This window comes from Parasteatoda tepidariorum, chromosome 1 (genome assembly GCF_982258835.1).
Source record: "Parasteatoda tepidariorum strain Cologne lab strain chromosome 1, Ptep-v5.0, whole genome shotgun sequence".
Classification (NCBI taxonomy): Eukaryota; Metazoa; Arthropoda; class Arachnida; order Araneae; family Theridiidae; genus Parasteatoda; species Parasteatoda tepidariorum.
The window spans coordinates 90,146,480-90,156,242 of NC_141755.1; positions in this window are offsets into that span (position 1 = coordinate 90,146,480).

Consider the following 9,763-nt stretch of genomic DNA (forward strand, 5'->3'; position numbering starts at 1 on the left):
ACACCAAACTATGTATTCTATGCGTTAATTGAAAAATAATAGCCACGTAAAAAATTAAGAATTTAAAAGTTATTAATTTTAAAAAAATTAATCCTAAATAAATGCTTAATTTTTTTAAAGGGGCGTAGTTTGTTTTTCTTATAAAAAATTTACAAAACCTTTTTCTTAATTTCAATCTTGATTTTAAGCAGTTAAAATAAATTTGAAAGATGCAATATATTTACATACCATCGTCTGACATTATTATCATAATCATGTTAGTTTAAAAACTACAAAATTGGAGATTGAATGAAATGCAATTTTGAAAAAAATAAATTTCTTAATATTTTTCAAACTATATGTACATGTATAGTTTGAAAAAACAAATAGTTTTTCAAATTATATGCACATATTTTTCAAACATTTTTAGATTGCTGTTTTAATCCTATTTTGTTTGATTATTTTTAATTATATTTATTTGTAGAGGTGTTTCTTTTTTCTAATTATTTTAATATTTGGCAAAAATCAAATTCTAAAAGTAGCATATAATTGTTTTTATTTCCATGAATTAAAGTTTTAATTATATTCAATTTTCACTAAATATCAAAAATAAGGGTCAAAATTTCGCATCGAAAAGGAAAAAGAAAAATCTTTAAATTTGGTTCAGGAATCGTAAACTTGGTTTAAAAGATACAACATAAATATACAAACTTGCAACAGAATTGCGCATAGTAATGTGAACGTTTAATAATGATTTATATTTAATAATAGTAGCTTGTTTTTGTTAATTGAAAAAAAATATATATTAAATCAGTTCAATGCATTAAAAATAGTTTAAGTTCTGTCTGTAAAAATTTACAATTTTAATAATAATAAGTAAAAATTTAAATTGCATTTTGTTAAAAATTTAATACGATTGGTTTATAGATAATAACTAATTAAATCAAAACTATTTAACAAGATTAAAAGTTATTTTAACAGTAATAATCGATAATTTTAAACTTACTTTATATTTTCGTCTTGAACTTTCAGATCATTTAAACCTACCTCGCTTCAACTCTTATGATTATTTACGTTTATGATTTCGAAATTAGCTTTTGCTTACGTTGTGAAGAAAAAAAATTCATAAGAAAATATTCATTGTAGGCGTGATTACTATAAAAAGTAAACAAACAAAAAGAATCGCGAGAAACCAGTCAAAAACCGAAAACTTGGAAACCGAAAGAACTCCCAGACGCTCCATTGGTTGACTTGCATTGAAGTACTTTTCTCTGATTGGTTGAATTACGAAACCCGGGAAAAGTGCACTCTTCTAATGAGGTGATTGTAACCCTTTCAGTACAATTGGAGTAAGGTGAAATGATACGCATTCATTCACTAAAAACTTCAATTTTTTATTCTGCTTTCATTCATTAAGAGCAGCTGGCTTAGGCGACAAATCTGAGTTGATATCCCGAGTAATTATTTCTTTTTTCATTCTAATATATCACATTACATTTTTTTATTCAGTCTAGATAGTTTTTTCTTTTTTTTCTTGAGTTGACCTTAACGGTCTTTAAAAACCGTTCTCTTAGATTTCTGGGTATACATTTTTAAGGCAAACTGATCTCATCCTTGACCAAGAAGTTACATAAATGAACAGCCTTAACCTTGACCAAATACTAAAAGTAATGTTTCTGTATTGACAGTTTTCTAAGAATGGCTTTTACGAACGAAAAAAGAAAATCAGTTCTTATTTTTTTAATTAATCCGTTTTAAAAGTGTCTGTCTAATTTAAACGTAATAAGATTCATTTTTCGTGCTGAGCAATATAGTATGTTTAATATACCAGCAAAAAATATCGATATATCCAGATATATCGCGATATTTTTGCAATTTAACAAATTTACACGAGTCAATACTTTCATTATCTTAATGAAATTTATCACCATTCTTAGTAGTTTTCTGAGAATGGCTTTTACGAACGAAAAAAAAAATTAGTTTTTATTTTTTAATTAATTTGTTTTAAAAGTGCTTATCTAATTTAAACGTAATAAAATTCATTTTTCGTGCTACGCAATATAATAAGTTTAATATACCAGCAAAAAATATCGACAGATCCAGATATATCGCGATATTGTTCCACTTTCACAAACTTACACTTGTCACTATTTTCATTATCTAAATTAAATTTATCAACATTCATTATAAGATAGAATTCTATAATTATCGTTATCTTTAGAAATTACAATACTATCGTATTCAATACCCATAATTGTCTATAATAATCGCTAAATGTATTGTTAATACATTAATACCATGATCATTTTCAATAATCTGCACAACATTAAAGTATTTGATATTTTCCGTTGTCGATAATAGTTGTCGGTAGTTACAGTACATTAGCTATTTCACGTAAGACTTAGATTGTATAATAGAATACATTTTAAAATATCGTTATCGCGATTCCTATGAAACATCGTTTCTTCACGCGGAATCGTTATATTGCTCAGCTGAATTCATTTGTTTTATTCATTTTTCTGAGAATTGTAAGCCATCAAGATTGGTTTTATCCCGCAAAACGCTATTAAAATAAGATTTATACCAAATCGACGTTTAACTTTATCAGTCTGCGATTCGCATGAAACATCGTTTCTTCTCGCGGAATTGTTATATTGCTCAGCTGAATTCATTTGTTTTATTCATTTTTCGGAGATTGTATATCAAGATTGATTTTATCCCGCAAAATGCTATTAAAATAATATTTATACCAAATCGACGTCTAATTTTATCAGTCTGCGATTCACATGAAACATCGTTTCTTCACTCGGCATCGTTATATTGCTCAGCTGAATTCATTTGTTTTATTCATTTTTCTGAGATTGTAAGCCATCAAGATTGATTTTATCCCTCAAAATGCTATTAAAATAAATTTTATACCAAATCGACGTTTAACTTTATCAGTCTGCAATTCACATGAAACATCGTTTCTTCTCGCGGAATTGTTATATTGCTCAGCTGAATTCATTTGTTTTATTCATTTTTCTGAGAATTGTAAGCCATCAAGATTGGTTTTATCCCGCAAAACGCTATTAAAATAAGATTTATACCAAATCGACGTTTAACTTTATCAGTCTGCGATTCACATGAAACATCGTTTCTTCTCGCGGAATTGTTATATTGCTCAGCTGAATTCATTTGTTTTATTCATTTTTCGGAGATTGTAAGCCAACAAGATTGGTTTTATCCCGCAAAACGCTATTAAAATAAGATTTATACCAAATCGACGTTTAACTTTATCAGTCTGCGATTCACATGAAACATCGTTTCTTCTCGCGGAATTGTTATATTGCTCAGCTGAATTCATTTGTTTTATTCATTTTTCGGAGATTGTAAGCCATCAAGATTGATTTTATCCCGCAAAATGCTATTAAAATAATATTTATACCAAATCGACGTCTAATTTTATCAGTCTGCGATTCACATGAAACATCGTTTCTTCACTCGGAATTGTTATATTGCTCAGCTGAATTCATTTGTTTTATTCATTTTTCTGAGAATTGTAAGCCATCAAGATTGGTTTTATCCCGCAAAATGCTATTAAAATAATATTTATACCAAATCGACGTTTAACTTTATCAGTCTGCGATTCACGTGAAACATCGTTTCTTCTCGCGGAATTGTTATATTGCTCAGCTGAATTCATTTGTTTTATTCATTTTTCGGAGATTGTAAGCCAACAAGATTGGTTTTATCCCGCAAAACGCTATTAAAATAAGATTTATACCAAATCGACGTTTAACTTTATCAGTCTGCGATTCACATGAAACATCGTTTCTTCTCGCGGAATTGTTATATTGCTCAGCTGAATTCATTTGTTTTATTCATTTTTCGGAGATTGTAAGCCATCAAGATTGATTTTATCCCGCAAAATGCTATTAAAATAATATTTATACCAAATCGACGTCTAATTTTATCAGTCTGCGATTCACATGAAACATCGTTTCTTCACTCGGAATTGTTATATTGCTCAGCTGAATTCATTTGTTTTATTCATTTTTCTGAGAATTGTAAGTCATCAAGATTGGTTTTATCCCGCAAAATGCTATTAAAATAATATTTATACCAAATCGACGTTTAACTTTATCAGTCTGCGATTCACGTGAAACATCGTTTCTTCTCGCGGAATTGTTATATTGCTCAGCTGAATTCATTTGTTTTATTCATTTTTCGGAGATTGTAAGTCAACAAGATTGGTTTTATCCCGCAAAACGCTATTAAAATAAGATTTATACCAAATCGACGTTTAATTTTATCAGTCTGAAATCTAAATTCTTATAGATTTGTTTCATTACTTAATTAATTAAAGTGTCTAAAGCGATATAAGAATAAAAAATATAGATAATCTAATCAAAAAGCTGACACAAATTTTATTGGTTCCAGTTGAAAACTTCGTTACAGAGAAAATTTCGTTGTATGGAGGTTAGACATTTTTGAAATTATTTAAGTAAGTGCTACAAAGTATTCTAGAAAGAGTGATAAGTTTAAAAATATATATTAGAAATAAAAATAATACATTATTAAAATTGTAAATTTTTTTCTAAATAAAAGATTCAAAACTGAAGATATTTCATCAATTAAGAAATTAATGCGCATTTACGTTTATTTTACTGAAAAATCACATGATTTTAAAAAGAGTGATTTGAATAGGAGTGCAAATTGGTCACACAAAGTCACTGAACTCTATTGCAATTTTCTTCGAAAACTACGAAATTCGAAGAAATAAACATTTCAAAGAATTTCAAAAATAGCAAAAATAAAGAAGATAAAAGACTGAAAAATTCTTAAAAGTCGAGAATCGAAAAGTTAATAGCCTGAAAAATTCTCTTAAGGGATACAATCACACAGTAATTTTGGGAATAGTTAAAATATAGTTCTTATGGTATTTGATTTAAATAAAAATATGTCTGAATGTCAAAGATACATTTCAAATGTTGCTAATTTAATCTTCTAGTCAAATGTAAACCTAATTAAATAATATAAATAATAACCTTGGTTAAAACTCTTACTAATAAATAATCTGTAGAAGTTGAAATAGTTATACTAGTTCAGTAGTATATTAAAACTTTAATTAACCAAAAGAACTTTTAAAGGTGCTTCGTAATCACCTCCTTTAATATAAAAAGCATTCTCACAACAGACAGTTGTGGGGCAGGGGGTTCATAGAGTTTAAGTCTCTACAATTTCGAGACGAACGGCAAGATTGTGGCAATGTGGTCAGCTCTGTGCACAAGCCGCATTTATTCCAAAGATCTGAAGCTGAATGAGCTTCAATCCGAAACCGGGGTTCGAGCCCCAGATCTTCACAATGATAGTTCAGTGCCTTAACCACTGAGCCATCGCGAGTCTATATTAATAATTATATAGTAATATTAAATTTTCGATTTCTCAGGGACTATTCGACCGATTTTGCTCAGATTTTGTATTTTGCCATGAAAAACTACATTCTTTAAAATTACGTAAAAAATTTTATACTTTACAATTAAAAGTTCATTCGACTATTATTGAAATAATAAAAATAATAAATATTGTCTAAAATTTAGTTTTTGCAAGGAATGATCTTTGTTTAAACGAAATTACATATCTGCTTACAAAAATTCATCAATTCGCCTAAAAAGTTCTCGTAATATAGCGAAATACGCTAAAGGTAAAATTACATTAAGTGGTCCATACTTTGGATCGCTCTCCTGATCAAACTATTGGGATCATATTTCAAGTTAGAGGCCACCCCCTATATCGCACTGTACATACATTGGATATGCATGTATAGTACATAGTTACATGCATAAATTGTACGGGTGAAAATACGCATGTTATTGGATATGCATGTATAGTACATAGTTGCATGTATAAATTGTACGGGTGAAAATACGCATGTTTTTAGATATGCATGTATAGTACATAGCTACATGCATAAATTGTACGGGTGAAAATGCGCATGTTATTTAAGTGTGTATTGGTTATACATATATTATATGTGAACAATGGACATGCATAAATTGTACCTGAGTACAAATATATTTTAACACATATATGTATAGATATCATAGATCGTATCTATTCAGTACAACTATGCATTGCATGTTCTTATATTTGTTTTAGAAACATGTATATTGTATATACTTACAAGTATTACGTAAATCCATAAAATGGGTTCTGCATCGTTTCGTCACAGCGACAATTCATCTCGGACAAAAACACACAATTAATCGCAAAAATAATTCGTCGCAAGACATTCTCGCGACAAATGTGTTGTACTGGATACAAATATTTCGCTTAAAAAAATGCAAATTGAAAAATATTTTACAATCAATGCCTTTTCACAAAATTATTATGCTGGGTGGTAAGGAGTAGTTACAAAGGACTTTTTACATAAAAGAAGAATTGAAAGTTATGGAGATTTTAACGTCTTGCGCAAGCATTGCTCATACCCGTCCACCCCTTTGAATAAGTAACAATAAACAAATCACAAACCTCTTCCCCCCGTAGATGCTTTCGTAATATTAGAATAGCCCCAAATTAAATAATTAGTAAACTTTTGTTGACAAAGTAAGATTTTTATCGTCTTAAATGTAGTTGTATTTCATCGAAGCCGCAAAAAATTGAGCTTTCGGTAAATTGTGCTCACTATGCAGTAAACTTCCGATCATTTTTTTATCGTATTTTAAAAACATGTTCTTTATTTAATTATTTTATTGTTATTTTTTATTTATTTTTGTGTATGTTTATTTGTTTGAGACAAAAAAAATTTTGATTGGCAATAAAATGGTTCGAAATTTTATTTACTTGAATTTAGGAAATATTTTCAGCTTTTTTGAAAAACTTGTGTTGGCGTCAGGTGAGGTGCTACAGTTAAAATTTGCGATCCCAAGCTGGTCGAAAAGTGGTTTAAACAGGCTCTGAATATAAAATCCTTTAGGTAATATCAATAAGTGATCAATTTTGATTCTGTAGTAATCAATAAATCATAAAAATTTGTATTTTATTCAAGCACAAAGCTTTACGTTAGATTTGAGCTCTCTACTTAATGAAAAATGGTTAGAGTTTCGATGAACAATAAATTCTATTTGACGATCAATTCTTATGTAGCGGTTGGAAACGATTGGAACTTGCATTGTCATGAAACATAGAGTTCTGTAAGAAATTTGATTGCTCTAACTAGTCGAAAAATGGTCAAAACTTATATTGGATGATTTCACTTAAACCAACCAATACGGAAGTGAGTTACTAAAAACTTATGACAAAAAATTGTGTGCTGGAGGCTTTGAAAAATGATATTTATATGACTTTAGATTGAAATACATGCTTAAAATAGTTAATATATTGTAGAAAATGCCTATGTCAATGCAAAGTCGTAAACTATGTACAATAATAAATTATAACTAATATGTAATATTAAACAATTTTCTCCTTAATTAAAGCATTAACAAATGTCATTTAATTTTTAGAGAAATAAAAATTATCAATAAATTTTTAATTTCCCTTTTACATATGCTATGTCAAGCAAATTTCGAAACTACATTAGTATCATGTATACGTTACATGTTTTTAATGTTGAAACGAAACAATGTCATAAAAGTATTAGCAATTGTTTTTTTTTAATAATTATTTTCAAAAAACTGTTTACTGTATTTATGTTATTTGAAGCAAAATAAAAATACTCATCATCAATTGTATTCAAATAAATACTTTAAATTAATTCTAAATTTTAAAAAAATATATAATTATTTACAACATTTCATGACTGGTCTGTTATTTAAAATCCATACTCCTATAATGAAAGTAAAATAAATTTATTTAGCATCTTTTTCACTTATAAAGTACCTAATATTTACTCAGTGTCTTTAAAGGCGCAATGAAAATAAAATTAATAAAAAAACAACAATTAAATGACATTGTAATTATTTTTATTTCAATGAGTATGATTAAAATTCTATTAAAGCATAGTAACTTTATTTTAAACATCATAAAATGTTTAAATAAAAAATTTCAAATGTAGATTTTTAAGCTCCCTAATTCTCTTGTTAGAGGAAATTAGTAAGAAAATAATAATAATAATTCTTTTTTAGAAAAACATTTAAAAACCTACATATAGCTTAATAAGTTAATTCCTCTTCCTATTTCATTCAGTTAATTATGTTCTTTATTATCCATGCTTATATTTTTGTAAACGTAATAAATAAAAGAAGGTTATATTTCCTTTAAGACATGGAATTTCTTATGTAGCGGAATTCTTATGCATGGAATTCTTATGTATATTTAAGACATGGAATTTCTGGATACTAACAATAGAATTTTTTATTCTACAGAAACGATTACATATGCATGTATGCCTTTAAATATTTCATTACAGTACAGAAACCTTTGTCTGTTTAAACATTTCATCATAGTCCTGAAATCTTTAACTGAATCCTTAAATATTTCATTATAGTCCTGATACCTTTGTCTGTCTCCTTAAATATTTCATTATAGTCCTGAAACCTTTGTCTGTCTCCTTAAATATTTCATTATAGTCCTGAAACCTTTGTCTGTCTCCTTAAATATTTCATTATAGTCCTGAAACCTTTGTCTATATCCTTAGATATTTCATTATAGTCCTGAAACATTTGTCTGTATCCTTAGATATTTCATTATAGTCCTGAAACATTTGTCTGTATCCTTAAATATTTCATTATAGTCCTGAAACCTTGATCTGTCTCCTTAAATATTTCATTATAGTCCTGAAACCTTTGTCTGTATCCTTAAATATTTCATTATAGTCCTGAAACCTTGATCTGTCTCCTTAAATTTTTCATTATATTACTGAAACAGTTGTTTTAATTGCATGAAAAACTTGATGTATCGAGAACAGCATATTACGATAAGTCATCAGCTATTACGACCGATTTCCAAGTTACCATTCAAGTGCTAATATCACGGTACAAAGATTTATTCTTTATAATGAGTAAAAAACTGTCCTTTCATGGCTGCGAAGATTTTTATATATTTATTTGTTATTTTATTTATTTGTTATTTTATTCATTTATTTTTTAAACTTATTTATTTTCTATATTTATTTATTTGTTATATTTATTTATTTTGTGAAAAATGCCTTTTTTTGCGTTTTAAATAAGACAACATTATACAAAAAAGAACAAAATGGAAGATGCTTTTACTTATATCTACTCTCAATATAAAAAAGTTAAAACCGAACATTATTTCTACTTTTAATATTCATCATTTTATTTTATTGTATAACCATCGCTGAACAGTCGACATAATTTTTGGTTTTACGACTACTAATGTTCAACTCTGTAGTCTTGTAATTTCAAACCCACTCCAGAAGACGAGAGAACTCCTGGATCAAGTATTGGGGGAAATTTGCCTTCGCGGAGGACTTTTAGATGGAACTAACCTGCATTTGCGTTACATGAAGAGGAAAACCACGAAAACCTCCCACGATACCCTGAGGGCAAGGGGACTCTGAATGATCCTTCTACCACTGAGGACATTTTATGTCAGCACTGTGGTCAGTGCAAGCAGGATGCGGAATTCGTATCGACCAGCCATCGCTGAGATTCGAACCGGATTAATCTCATAGGAAAGTGAGCGTTCTATCCCCTGAGCCATCACGGCTCAATATTTATCATTAACAATTGTGAACAAACATGTATGGGCAACCACTAGCTAAGTTATCTTTCTCATTCGAATAAAACTGCTTTTTTTGAAGAATCCTGCAGCACACACCAAAAGGTGTGCCCTTTGT